Below are 15,618 nucleotides of genomic sequence, written 5' to 3' on the forward strand. Positions count from 1 at the left end.
ATGAATATGTTTTGAACACCCACTGTGTGCAGGCCACTATATTAGTTAAGAGGGATGGACTTTTAAATAAAGGAGCAGAGTAGCTGCCTCTTACGAAGTATTTAATTAAATGTGCAAAACAGAAAACAAGGACAACAAATACATAATTTAAATTAAACAATGGTCATTATGGTTATGATTTATAAACAAACAAATGCTATATTCAAAGTTTTTGCCCACAGACAGATGTCTATATCTTCCTAATATGCTCCCAATGATAAACGAAAGAAGGATTCTACCAACATTCACCCTGGGGAATCAAAGGCTTTTGGACATGCTGGACTCAGCTGAAACAATTGCAGGTTTGAGAAGGAAGCAATCAGCCAAAGAGGAGCATGACACTGATGTTTAGTTATTAATGAGAGGATGTTTCAAATCCTAAGGATGAGAATGTGGTCTAATGGGGTGTGGTATCATGTGTTTGACTTAATTTTTATGTGAACAAGGGTAGTAGAACACAAATGACCACTTGGTGTAAAGAGGGGTGCAGTCTCCCAGGATGTAGTAAAAAAGCCAGAATGGACTAAATGAGACACCTAGGAGACATGGCATAGTTTCATCAGGGAAGCACAAGGAACAGTGCAGTTGTCTGTTGTGGTGAAGAGGCGAGCAGGTTTGCTTTTTGTCCCTCCCAAGTCCCACATGGCCAGCTTTACACCAGAAATAACAACACACAAATTGTATTCATTTTAAACACTGCTTGACCCATTAGCTCTAGCCTCTTATCGGCTAATTCTCACATCTTTCTTTAACTCATATTTAGTAATCTGTGTAGCACAACGAGGTCGTGGTTTACCAGAAAAAATCCTAACCTGCGTCTGTTTCGGGTGGGAGAATCATGGCATCTGCCTCACTTCCCTTCTTCCCAGCATTCTGTTCTATCTACTCCATCCACCTAATTTTCTGCCCTATCAAAAGGCCAATGCAGTCTCTTTATTAACCAATGAAAGTAACACATAGACAGAAGGCCCACCTACATCAGTCTGTCACTTGGCTCAAAGAACTGTGGTGTTTGCAAGAGAGGATAAAGAAAAGTAATAAATAGCCAGTCATAAAGATCAAATATCATGCATATTCTTTCTTTGCATATTTGTTTGTAGGAGGAGAGTAATGAGAGAGAGAGAGAGAGAGAGAGAGAGAGAGAGAGAGAGAGAGAGAGGATGGCGAATATCTTAAACAGTCAGTGTTACTGTCACGGTGACTAGGCAGTGTATGCTCCAAGCAGACCTGTGATTCCTCTCTCTCTGTGTCTGTGTCTCCTCTGTCTCTCTTGCTCTGTCTGTCTCCAGAAGAAAGAATTTATTTGGGCTAATAGTTACAGAGGGCTAGAGTGCAAAACGGGGGTGCAGTGTGGGAGCAGGTGGCAAACCTGGTAGGTATAAGTGGAAGTGAACTCAGAGGCTTCACAGAAACAGAAAGTAGAGGCGGCAGCTATGATGAATTTCAATCAGCTCACAAAGTGTCCATTCTGCTGCCAGGCTATTCAGACTCTGAACTGCTGCTGCAAGCTCACTAGTCAGTCCTGGATCTGTCTCTGGTATTTGTAAATTTTGAATAAATCTCTTAATCATGCTCATTTCTGCCAAAGACAGGTAGAAAATGATTGAAGAATAGGGATGTTGGATGTCTAATTGGGAGAATGTAGTTTTGAGAAGCTGATTAAATACTCCACAAGTGCTTAGATAAATAAATTATAATCACTATTATCAACATTATACCTAACTATATGTGGATCCTTTATAGTATTTAAACCTTAACCACCACCAACAGTACATTCTGACATGAAGTTTGTTCTGAGCCCTGATGAGATTTTGTCAGTATATTTAACATGTATCAAACAATGCACAGACAATTCCATTGATTCTGACAGTTATATTCCTATATTTTAATCATCAGGAGAATATTTTTCCACTTATTTTCCTGCATATTAAGACGTATTTTATTATGGCAAGCATATGCCATGAGGCATTGTGCCACACAGCATTTTGACAGTAACTTTTGTTCCACTATGTACTAAAGGCAGTTCTGACTGTGAAGTAAATTTGTGGTGAGGCTCAATAGCAGGGTATTGGACTGAGCTGATTCAAACGAACCTGAGTCTGTACATTGGTTTATGAATTTGAGTAATTGTTTCAGCGCAGGCAAAATAGGTGGATCAGAGAGCACTGCAGGACTCGCTCATCTCCTAGTAGTTTTCTACCTAGAGTATATGAGAGTTCAGTGACTCAAGAGAATGTCCAGGAAGACTCTACCTGAGGGAATAATAGGTCACACCAAAGCCACTTGATGGAATTCTTTAAGACGAGATGTTGGTGTTCATTCTACCAAGGGTTTTGAGACTCTGCTGTAATCAATAGTGTGATTGTTGAGCTCTGTTTGAGATAACAGTGATTGACTGAGTGTCCCAGCCTAGAGTGTGATAGATACTGTGAAAAATCCAGGGAGAATGAAACAGAAACAGAATGGGAAATTTACATCTTTATAGACGGGTGCTTGGGGTAATTCTTGGATCCCTCATGCTTCCTAGACAGCAGAGAAGAGGGCATGAGTGATGCAGGGTACTGAGAGACTGTTATTATATGATTAATAATTCTGTTATTTTTAATCCAAGGTCTTATATGTAGCCTTGGCTAGCCACAAATAAACATTCTTCCTCTCTTGTCCTGCCAAGTGCTGGTATTATAGGCATACACTATCACTTCTGGCATGAAATGTTAAATAAATTACCTCAATAATTTAGTTAGGATCATCTCAAACTATGACAATATTGAAAACTTCCATACATTAGATGACAATAAGTGCATGATTGAACCTGATAATATAACTTTCACTGTTGAAAAAAAGGAGAATAATGCACTGAAAGTGGAAGTAATGTTTATAAGCTCACTAGAAAGGTGTTTCTTCTATTGTTCTGTTTGCATTTTCATAGCAGTGTGAGCCATGAGATTCTTTGTAGGCAATATCCATCCATTTATTTTCTTCCGCATTTAAAAATCTATTTTCCTATGTAGAAATTTGAGTACTTACTAGGATTGTCTGTAAAGTAAGAGAATCATAGAGTGAATTTCATTAGATGTTTATGAATGTTACTAAACAAATTTCTCATGCATTGAAGATAACATGAACTCTATTGAACAGTGCCAACAAAGATGATCCAGTTTGAAGGAAATTCTCTAAAACAGTATCCTTTACATTATAAATGCATGAAGAAAGTAAAGTTTTGGAAATCAGGTATACCTATGTTCAAATGATTGTTTATTGAATGTTATTATGACAATTACCTCACCCTAAGAAAAGGGTCTTAATTATAGTTAGTACATAGTAGGCATTATTCTAATTTTTATATATGTGTATGTATGTACACATCAGCAAGGACTCAAACCTAGGCCCACATGTAAACTAGACGAGTCCTCTACTATTCTACTAGACAAGTCCTCTAAGTTATTTTCATCACCAACTCTGCTCTTATTTTTAATGGGAGAGGGGAAAATTTCAAAGGTATTATCTTTAAATTTACTTTTAAGAAAAGGAAAGAAATATATACAATAAATAAGTTCTATATAGCCTGTATAATATTATAAATGCTTTATTCTACATTGTTGACCTATGTACTACCTAAAGCACTATCTCTGTTTTTATTATTGCATTAAGGTCCACAAAAACCTGAAAACCTATGACCTATAATTCTGCATGTTGCATTAACATTGGTTAATAGCATACTATTAAGTGGCTGATACCAATGGTAAAGTCACTGTAATTGGCAGCATCAGAGTTCAATGAGGTTGTCTTTGGTCTGTATAAGAAGCATGTCAATCTTTATGAGGCTATGAGTAACAGTGTGTAATTTTGTAAAGAAGTAGTACATGTGCACTATTGGGAAATTAGAAACCAGACACAAACAAAGGACAACTAACAACATAATAGACTCACTTGAAAATAAGCATTGTTTAAATAGATACCTTAGTGTACAATTCATCCAGATTCTCCCTTTCCCTTCCTCCCTCCCAGCCTCCTCCTTCCTCCCTCCCTCCCTCCTCCCTTCATTTTTGTCCCTTTTCCTACCCATGCCCAATTCTCTCTCTCTCTCTCTCTCTCTCTCTCTCTCTCTCTCTCTCTCTCTCACACACACACACACACACACACACACACACACACACTAAAATATTATCCCTTTAATTCCATTTTCACTAATGGTATATCTTAAGTATCTCCCTAAATCTGTTTCTTTTAATAGTATAACTTTCAATATCCAGATATTATGACTTTTAAAACCAGTAGAAGAAGCATGTTTTTATACAACACGTAGCTTATTCATAAAAACTTTCATCTGGGATGTGAATACTCCATTTTATCTGTAAAATTTGTTTTAATCTCACATTTATTTGCAATTGTTTTAGAGAGTAGAATTGTGTTTCTACAGGGTGAATATCATCAAAGGATGGTGTGTGTGTTTGTGTATGTGTGATCATGCAGCCCATTGTGTTGCACAATTATAAATGTTAATTAAAATAAAAAGGATCACATCCTCTTCCCATGATGATTTTTTAGTACATAAGGTTATAATATTATGAGTTTGATTTATGTTTCTAAAGTTTTGTGTAGATAACTTCAACAACATGTTTGTCAATATTTAAGTGTAATTTACAATGAATTTCTTTAGTTAATAGCTGAGCCATTTGTAGTTGGCAAGAAATAGGTTAAAAGTCTCTGACCTACACAGGTGGACAATCATGAATAGACAAAGGGACAATGGTTCTACTCCCTTTAAATCAGATTCTTTTGTAAAAAAAAAAAAAAGAAAAAAAAGAAAAAAAAAAGGACAGTTACTCCAAAAATCATGTATTTAGGAATCTGAACTTTTCTTAAGTTGAACATAAGATTGCTTGAGCAGTGATCCCTTGAGAAGTGGTCTTTGTATTACCTGGAATTAATGATCATATCCTTCCTTAATATCCTGAGTTCTCTGGACCAAGTTAGACATCATCTGCATTGTATTCACTGGTCATTAGCTAGAAAGATGATGGATTTCGTGAAAGCATCATTGCTGCTCCAGTGATAATTGGGACCCCGTGAGCTGTTCTACTTGCTTTATTTTCTTGATTGTTTACTTAACACTGCTGATCAAGAGGATACTGGGAAGGCTTTTTGCTTCTAGATTCATAATTATGAAATATCACTTCTACGCATTTAAATATGCAAGCACACATTTTTTGAACAAAGAAAAGAAAGAGAATATTCTTATAATTGTGTTGACCGGATATGAGATGTAATGAATTCTTATCTATGTGGAGTCAAAACACATTTTCTGAGACCATCTTAGATCCTAATATAAATGTAGAATTCTGTGTCCAGCATATGTGTATAAGTGTGTGTGATCTGGTTACACAACTGCTTTTCAAGGATGCATGTGTGTGGGGGGCTGATTTTGTAAGAAGCCAGATTGTAACACATAGTTTGGGAATAACAAAAGTCCTTTAAATACTTTCCTAAGTTTTGTTTTAGAAGATGGAATAAAAAAAAAGTTTTTGTCTTATCTAATCTCTTTTGATATTCAAGCTTTTAAACAAGCATTCATTACTATGGCAACCACCCCATTTTATTGATAGTCTCCTTTAAAATTTTGCTTTAAGCATAGACATCTTTCTTTCTCCTTCCTTCCTTTCTTATTCATTTCTAATTTATTTCTCTCTCTGACTTATCTCTTCCAATGATTTCTCTCTCTCTCTCTCTCTCTCTCTCTCTCTCTCTCTCTCTCTCTCTCTTTGTATGTGTGTGTGTGCATGCATCAGTCTCTTTCTCTATATGGGTGCACATTTGGAAAGCCCTGAAGGTAGAGGTCAGAAGATAACTCTTAGGAGTCAGTTCTCCTCTGGCTCAAAGTCTTGTAGTGAGACTTAGCAGCAAACACCATTACATAATAAGCCATGTTGCTTTTTTCCCTTATACTTAATTTCTCCTTTAAAGTCTATTAGAATTCTTTGGTATTTTATTTGGAAGAAATAAATAAATATGCCCAAATAACTTTTTAAATATTAAATGACAGCAGCAACAAACATTTATTTTGTCATCAACCTAATACTTTGAAATAAATTTTAAATATGAACAAATTATAGCTTCAACATCCTATAAATTTTATCCTTGGTAACTGCATGAGGAAATTTATTTGGCTAAGTAAATATGTTTATTTACTATGGAGAGCAAAAACAAGTTCATGACAATGTATAAAGATTGATGACGACTCCTCCTTAGTGAGTATATATATATATATACATATATATATATGTATATATATATAATTCACATATAATACATACATAAAACATATACCACCCTAGACACTGCATTCAATGAACTTAACTTTTCTAAAAACCACAAAATATAATTTACAATACAGTAAGGACTATTTTATTTTTGATGTAAAGAAATCAAGGTCAAATCATTAAATTATTTATTTTGATTTAGGCCAGTTCCTTTCTCAGATGTTTACATGTTGAATAAGCAAGTAATGTTTACATTAGTTTTCTGAACCACTATTTCTCCTCACTAAAGAACCATAAGTTTTGTGGAGTCTAGATTCTGTGTTCTAGCTTTGGGGGCATTCTTAGAAAACGTAAGTGGGCCTATTATTCCTACTATTTCTGCCTTTCCAATAATTTTGTAAGTCTAACCACTCTGTAAATGTTCTTCTTCTATCACTAGCATGGATTTGATACTTTCCACAGGAATCCTGGGATCACAATGTGGCTGTCTAATGAGCTGAAGCTTTCTGTCTTTGTTCATTGGTGTGAATGGAGATAAAATGCTATGGAGCTAGTTATGAAGTCCTGTAATTGAGTGCTGAACTTTCTTTTCTTTTTTAAAAAAGAAAACAAATGAGATATCTTTTTTAATTTTTATTTATTTATTTATTTTTATTATTTATTTATTAAAGATTTCTGTCTCCTCCCAGCCACCACCTCCCATTTCCCTCCCCCTCCCCCAATCAACTCCCCCTCTCTCATCAGCCCTAAGAGCAGTCAGGGTTTCCTGCCCTGTGGGGAGTCCAAGGACCTCCCATCTCCTTCCAGGTCTAGTAAGGTAAACATCCAACCAACCTAGGCTCCCACAAAGCCAGTACCTGCAATAGGATCAAAACCCAGTGCCATTGTTCTTGACATCTCAGCAGTCCTCATTGTCCGCTATGTTCAGCGAGTCCAGATTTGTCCCATGCTTTTTCAGACCCATTCCAGCTGGCCTTGATGAGTTCCCTATAGAACATCCCCATTGTCTCAGTGTATGGGTACACCCCTCGCGGTCCTGGGTTCCTTGCTCCTGCTCTCTCTCTTTCTGCTCCTGATTTGGACCTTGGGGTTTCAGTCTGGCTCCAGTGTAGAACTCTGTCTCTGTCTCCTTTCATCGCCTGATGAAGGTTAATATACAGGAGGATAACTATATGTTTTTCTTTGGGTTCACCCTCTTATTTAGCTTCTATAGGATCACAAATTATAGGCTCAATATCCTTTATTTATGGCTAGAAACCAATTATGAGTGAGTACATCCCATGTTCCTCCTTTTGGGTCTGGCATACCTCACTCAGGATAGTGTTTTCTATTTCCGTCCATTTGCATGCAAAATTCAAGGTGTCATTTTTTTACTACTGAGTAGTACTCTAATATGTATATATTCCACACTTTCTTCATCCATTCTACCATTGAAGGGCATCTAGGTTGTTTCCAGGTTCTGGCTATTACAAACAATGCTGCTATAAACATAGTTGAGCATATACTTTTGTTGTATGATAGGGCCTCTCTTGGGTACATTCCCAAGAGTGGTATTGCTGGATCCAGGGATAGGTTGATCCCGAATTTCCTGAGAAACCGCCACACTGCTTTCCAAAGTGGTTGCACAAGTTTGAATTCCCACCAGAGATGGATGAATGTACCCATTATTCCACTACCTCTCCAGCAAAGGCTATCATTGGTGTTTTTGATTTTCGCCATTCTGACAGGTATAAAATGGTATCTTAAAGTTGTCTTGATTTGCATTTCCCTGATCACTAAGGAAGTTGAGCATGACCTTAAGTGTCTTTTGGCCATTTGAACTTCTTCTGTTGATAATTCTCTGTTCAGCTCAGTGCCCCATTTTATAATGGGGTTGATTAGCCGTTTACGGTCTAGTTTCTTGAGTTCTTTATATATTTTGAAGATCAGACCTTTGTCAGTTGCGGGGTTGGCGAAGATCTTCTCCCAGTCAGTGGGTTGCGTTTGTGTCGTAGTGACAGTGTCCTTTGCTTTACAGAAGCTTCTCAGTCTCAGGAGGTCCCATTTATTTAATGTTGCCCTTAATGTCTGTGCTACTGGGGTTATATGTAGGAAGTGGTCTCCTGTGCCCATGTGTTGTAGAGTACTTCCCACTTTCTCTTCTATCAGGTTCAGTGTGTACAGACTAATATTGAGGTCTTTAATCCATTTGGACTTGAGTTTTGTGCATGGTGATAGATATGGATCTATTTTCATTCTTCTACAGATTGACATCCAGTTTTGCCAGCACAATTTGTTGAAGATACTCTCTTTTTTTTCCATTGTATACTTTTAGCTCCTTTATCGAAAATTAGGTGTTCAAAGGTTTGTGGGTTAAAGTCCGGGTCTTCTATTCGATTCCATTGGTCGACCTCTCTGTTTTTATGCCAATACCAAGCTGTTTTCAATATTGTAGCTCTGCAATAGAGTTTGAAGTCAGGAATGGTAATGCCTCCAGACGATCCTTTATTGTATAAAATTGTTTTGGCTATCCTGGGTTTTTTGTTTTTCCTTATAAATTGATTATTGTCTTCTCCAGATCTGTGAAGAATTTTGTTGGGATTTTGATGGGGATTGCTTTGAATCTATAGATTGCTTTTGGTAGAATTGCCATTTTTACTATGTTGATCCTCCCAATCCAAGAGCAAGGGAGATCCTTCCATTTTCTGGTGTCCTCTTCAATTTCTTTCTTCAAAGACTTAAAGTTCTTGTCAAATAGATCTTTCACTTCCTTGGTCATAGTTACCCCAAGATATTTTATGCTATTTGTGGCTATCGTGAAAGGTGATGCTTCTCTGATTTCCCTCTCTACTTCCTTATCCTTAGTGTATAGGAAGGCAAGTGATTTCTTGGAGTTGATCTTGTATCCTGCCACATTAATAAAGGTGTTTATCAGCTGTAGGAGTTCTTTGGTAAAGTTTTTGGGGTCGCTTCTGTATACTATCATATCATCTGCAAATAACGGAAGTTTAACTTCTTCCTTTCCAATATGAATCTCCTTGATCCCCTTATGTTCTCTAATTGTTATTGCTAGAACTTCAAGCACTATATTGAAGAGGTATGGAGAGAGTGGACAGCCTTGTTGTGTTCCTGATTTTAGTGGGATGGCTTTGAGATTTTCTCCGTTTAATTTAATATTGGCTGTCGGCTTGCTGTAAATAGCTTTTATTATATTTAGGTATGACCCTTGTATCCCCAATCACTCCAAGACTTTTATCATAAAGGGGTGTTGAATTTTGTCGAATGCTATTTCAGCATCTAATGAAATGATATGTTTTTTTTCTTTCAGTTTATTTATATGATGGATTACATTGATAGATTTGCATATGTTGAACCAGCCCTGCATCTCTGGAATGAAGCCTAATTGATCATAATGGATAATTTTTCTAATGTGTCCTTGGATTCAGTTTGCCAGTATTTTATTGAGAATTTATTGTCAACTTTCATGAATGAGATTGGACTGTAATTCTCTTTCTTGATTAAGTCTTTGTGAGGTTTTGGTATCATGGTGACTGTAGCTTCATAAAAGGAATTTGGCAATGACTCTTCTGTTTCTATTTTGTGAAATACCTTAAGAAGTATTGGTATTAGCTATTCTTGGAAGTTCTGGTAGAATTCTGCATTGAAACCATCTGGTTCTGGGCTTATTTTTAAAGGGAGGTTTTTGATAACAGCTTCTAATTCTTCGTGACTAACAGGGCTATTTAGATTGTTCACCTGGTCTTAGTTTAACTTTGGTATATGGTACTTATCTTAAAAAATGTCCATTTCTTTTGCATTTTCCCGTTTTGTGGCATACAGGCTTTTGTAGTAAGATATAATGATTCTCTGAATTTCCTCTGTGTCTGTGGTTATGTCCCCCTTTTCATTTCTGATCTTATTTATTTGCATGTTCTCTCTCTGTTGTTTAATTAGTTTGGATAGGGGTTTGTAGATCTTGTTGATTTTCTCCAAGAACCAACTTTTTTCTTCATTGATTCTTTGGATTGTTTTCTGTGTTTCTATTTTGTGTATTTCAGCCCTATATACACACTATATATACACTCTGTTTTAGACATACTGAGTTTTGTGTCCAGGCTCCAATTTCTCAGTAAGTTGGCTATAAATATATTAACAATTACTTTTAATTAAAATTTTCTTTGGAGCTAGACTGGCCTTAGGCTAATCTTGCCTTCCAATGATCCTCAGGTATCCCCCTCTCTATCCCCAACAGCACTGATATTACAAGCTTGCACTTACTCAGTTGTGTTTTTCTTTGCAAATGTGGGAAACATTGGTCCTTGTATTTGCAAAGGAAATGCTTTACCAACTGAACCATCCCCACAACTCAAGCATTCATAGTTCTTGTTTTTATTTTAAAATGCTGTATTGTACTGTTTCCTCACCTTGGAAATCATAGTCTTCCTTCTTCCTGAAAATCTTTGAACCAGGCAATCTTGCACTGCATTGCTTTTCAGGATTTACCCTCCTGCTCAAGACGAACAGGTCTCACAGCACAGTGATTAAAAGTTATATGAACAAATATATACATGGCTTTCAGTAGAATAACTGGAACAAAGAACACACTCAACATACATTGTGATATTAAAATGACAGCATTCTTCCACCACTAAAGAAAAATGTGCTTTCACTTTTGTGTGCTTAGCTATTGCTTTCTCTAAGGAGAAATGATAATTTACTTGGGCAGGATTCTGATTCCAAAAATAAGACTGTATGGGATTATTGTTTCTTTCTGTTCCAAGTATACCACTATGTTCAAGAATAGTTGACAATTGGGAGTGGATTTCTCATTCTCAATTTTGAACATTAGGTAGTATTATTGTTTACATCTTTAAACATGAAAACAAACAACTCAAGAAGTGCAGTTGTTTTTATACTGTAGACAGTTACTGCACTTTTGTTTTCTGGCCTCCCAGACCTGAAAAATCACACAAAACCTATATTAATTACAGCACTGTTTTGCCAATGGTTTAGGCATATTCCAATTAACCCATTTCTATTAATCTATATATTGCCATGAGGCGTGACTTACCGGTAATATTCTGGCATCTTTCTTCTTTAGTGTCAATATTGCATCTCTTTGACTCTGCCTGTTCTCTCTGTGTATCTCTGTTTGGATTTCATGTCTGGCATTACTCTGCTAAGCCACTGACTGAAACAGCTTTGTTCATCAACCAATATAGCCAACACATATGCAGAAGGGCCTCCGCATCATCAAAACTGAAAGGAAAGTTCTCATGATCCCTAGTAAAGTAAATTCTGAGGTGCTGCCCATGTCAACAATGCCTGAGTCGATCCTGGTAAGTAGCATAACCTTATTGTTTAACTATGTTAAGCGTTTTCATCTGGAATGTTAATCTTGTAGAGGATTAGGTTTTCAAATTTCTTAGATAAGGAAGACTGAAAAAAATCGGATTTTTATTAACTAGAAGTCAATTAGAAGAAGATTTTGTCTTGGGTTGCATGATATTTAGATGAAAAAGATCTAAAAGCAACAATAAGAATGGCAGAAACAAGCAGGTATTATGGATACATGTCAGCCAGCAGCTCCTTTAATGCTTATATAGTGCAATTCTTTAACTTTAAAATTCACAGAGATTATGTAACTTTTCCAGGATTGCACAGGTAGTAAAAATTAAATCCTGCTTTTTATACTAGCTCTATCTGACGCTAAAGTTATTTTCTGTATGTGTAAAGTAGACTGTGTGTGCTTTTAGGTGATATTTTACAAGGAGAGGTTATTTCCATCTTTGTTTTTGTGACTCTTTTCATTCTTTCCTTTAGAAGATCAATTGGTTGTGTTGTTCCTTTGGCAACCTACAGAGTCCCTTCAGGAGATGACTCCTGTCAATCTCTATTTATCTTCTTGGACAATGTTAATTTGATAAATATAAATTGACCTGTGAAATAGTTGTATTGCATACTGAAGAGGTTTACTCAAAGATGACAAGCACATGTGATAAAGGGATACTGTCTTGTAACCATCAAAATCACTGTCATGCAAAAAAACCTCAGAAACTACAGTTGCATAGAGCAGAAGTTACATTCTATTCTTATATTTCACAGCTTATAGCACAGTTCCTAATATGGATGAGCCATCTTTCCACTGGCTTCTTGTGACAATAGGCAAATAAGAAGAACAACACTATCATTTGTGCTTTAATGTGGTTTGTACAAATACATGCCCCTCAAGAACTCTGCAGGATGTACAGACTGTCAGTCCTAGTTAATGCTTGGAAAGCTTTTGTCAAAGTGGGTTGTCGTATTTATCAGCCATAGAAACTTTATTTTGACAACATAGCGGTGTTGCATGCAGTTACAAGCGTGATTAATAAGTGAAATTTTCCTCACAAGTATGTCATTCAGACTGACCAACAATGAAGCACAGTGCTGTGAGCTACACCTCATGTGAATGGACAGGTCAGTTCTGGACAGGCTGCAGAAATGGGGAAAGATGGAGAATGTGACAGATTCCTAATCATATTGAATCTATACACTTAGTTTGGGTTCACAATTACAATTCATTCAACATGAAATTCTTCTCCTACCTGCTAGCAGATCAGTAAATGACTTTAATGACTTTAATAACCTTCAAGAAAATACTTTCCTTCCTAAGATGTTTGTGAATATATGTTGAAAAGGAAGTTAGTAGTAGAATCAGACAATACTCTGGTATTACATAGAATTCATTATCAAATTTTGCTAAACCTTTCATTGTATGGACTTGTAAACAGCTATTGAGTTCTGAATTTACACAGAAATTTGTTCCCTTTTCTTTTTATCTTGCACAACCCAGAGGCAGACATCAGCAGTGTAGCCTGACTTCCATCTAGTACTTGGATTCTTTGTGTTGCTGTGAGACATGAGGTGTGGACATTTCATATTCCAGGAGGAAAACATATAATTTAGTAGCCAAACCGCTCATTGTTGAAAAGGATTTATTGTTTGTCCAAACACATTATCACTATAATAAACATCTAACCTAGCTATTTTTGAGCCCTCTGGTTCAAGGACAAGACTTAATGGGAAAAAGAGGCGGGAGAAATCAGCAATAGGACACAGAAGGAAGAAACAAGGAGAGAATCTACCAGAATATTAAGACCAAGGAAAAATGTGATGCACAAGAAATAAACAGGGGGGAAGATCCAGAAAATTCTTAGAGTAAAAGTTTTGGAGCCATCTAACTGGCATCCAATAGCTAGATTATTCTCTGTCTATAGGATTATGAGCCAATTCATTAAATTTAACATTCCATAACAACATGGGAAAGCATGAAAGAAGGTGGTGTTGTATTACGGAGCAGCGGGCTGTGTCCCGCCACCCGGCTAGCTTTACCCGAAATAATTACACGGAAACTGTATTCTTTTAAACACTGCCTGACCCATTAGTTTCAGTTTCTTATTGGCTAGCTTTTACATATTGATCTAACCCATTTCTATTAATCTGTGTAGCCCACGAGCTGGCTTACCAGGAATGATCTTAACCTGCATCTGTCTGGAGTGGGAGAATCATGGCGACTCCCTGACTCAGCTTCTTTCTCCCAGCATTCCGTTCTGTTTACTCCGCCTACCTAAGGGCTGGCCTATCAAATGGGTCTAGGCAGTTTCTTTATTAATAAGAAATCACTCCCACATCAAGGTGGCATGCATCCACATTCTGTGTGTATGTACATATGTGTATTTCTTTCCAATTAGTGTGTATGTGTGCGTGCGCGCGTGCGTGTGTGTGAGGTTGTTTGCTTATTGATGCTGCTGTCTCCGAAATCCATAATCCACAATTCAGGATCATCTGCACATAGTGCTGTTGACCCCTGAGCCAGTCTCAAATGTGCAGATAATGCTTTTCCAATTGTATATTTAGAAGTGAGGCAGGAGAATGGGCTGACCTACTGGTCAGCATCCACATGCACGCAAGTTGATTCTACTGATCTATTTATTTGACCTCATGCTGCTTTGTGACATTTCATTCTTCTTGAACTTCCAGGGAGATGATTTAAGGTGCACACATCAATCAGAGCCTAATCATGCTCAAAAGCCAGCGCCCTTTCGGGGGATGAGACAAGTGACCATTGAGACCAGTTCAATCAAGGTGGTCCTTGAGTTCAGAGACCCCCACCTGAAATAAAGCTGGAGATTGCCTTTTAAATTCAAAGAGCATGATGAAACAGCAGCACATCGGGCACCCTGGCTGTACACTATAAATACACCTGTACCAGAGCAACCAGAAATAACACTCTTCAGCTTTTATGTATTATTAATACTGAGTAGTAGTAACATTTGATTTGCTGAATATAGTGCCTAAGACCAATTCTCTGTGTTGAATTCAGAGTAAAATAGCTTAAAACTATTGGGCAACATGTTATAGTAGAAAAAGAAATAAGTAAAAGATGGAGGGGCAAATAAAGCTCAAATTTTGATCTTTAGCTTTATATTTTATTATGCACAGGAATACTGAATGCCACTTTACTTCTAAAAAAAAAAACACTGAGAAATGATGCTTCAAAATCCTTGGCTTTGGCTATTTTAATTCAGATCCTCAGGAAGTAGAGAATAAAGTGAACTGACTCGAGGTTGTATTTCTTGTACTGTAGCACTTGGTGAAAATAAAAAGACACTTAGCCAACAGAAATGACTCCAGATGAAAATACAAATTGTAGGGCTATGGAGTTATCTGCATTAGTAAACCTGTGTTCAGATTCCCAATACAAGGGAAGAAGCCAGGAGTGGCAGTACCTATAATTCTAGCACTGGGCTGAGGGAGGCAAGTGTGTTTCTGGAGCTTGGTCATGAGCAAGTCTTGCTGAATCAAGCATGGCTGGAGACTCTGCCTCAAAAATATGACGGACAGTGGCAGAGGAAGATGCCAATGCCTTCTTCCTGCCTCCACATTCACATACTCTCTCCCACAAATGCATACTCCTACACATGCATATTCATATACAAGAACATGTGCATATTCTTATAACATACAAAAAATAAAATAAGGCTTGTTTTTTGTTTTAAAACAAAATCTTGATCGTTCAATTTTCCCTGTAAAGACTCCGGAACCTGATACTGGGGTGAAAGCTTCTTCTCTCACAGGCAGAGAAGGCACATAGCTGACTTTCCTCCTTGTCATCCGAAGAGCCTCCCCTTTCTTCTCTGCCTTCTCAAACAAGACTCCTTAAATTGAAAGTCCCTCCGTTCTACTTTCTGTGAGTAACTCGATTCGTTCTCCTAACTCCCTCTTACTTTCTATATTTATTTCTTAAAAATCCTATATTCTCTTCCTGTCAGCTGACTGCTTATTGTACCTCTTGATC

General features: G+C 37.0%; 1 protein-coding gene across 3 annotated transcripts in view; it reads left to right on the top strand.

The window, feature by feature from the left end:
- Nucleotides 1-15,618, top strand: part of Lrrc4c (leucine rich repeat containing 4C) — a 1,344,378-nt gene that overhangs the window by 370,915 nt on the left and 957,845 nt on the right. The window lies entirely within an intron of this gene.

Source organism: Microtus oregoni, unplaced genomic scaffold (genome assembly GCF_018167655.1).
Source record: "Microtus oregoni isolate MIOR12 unplaced genomic scaffold, Mior012 000068F_ref0000429, whole genome shotgun sequence".
NCBI classification, from domain to species: Eukaryota; Metazoa; Chordata; class Mammalia; order Rodentia; family Cricetidae; genus Microtus; species Microtus oregoni.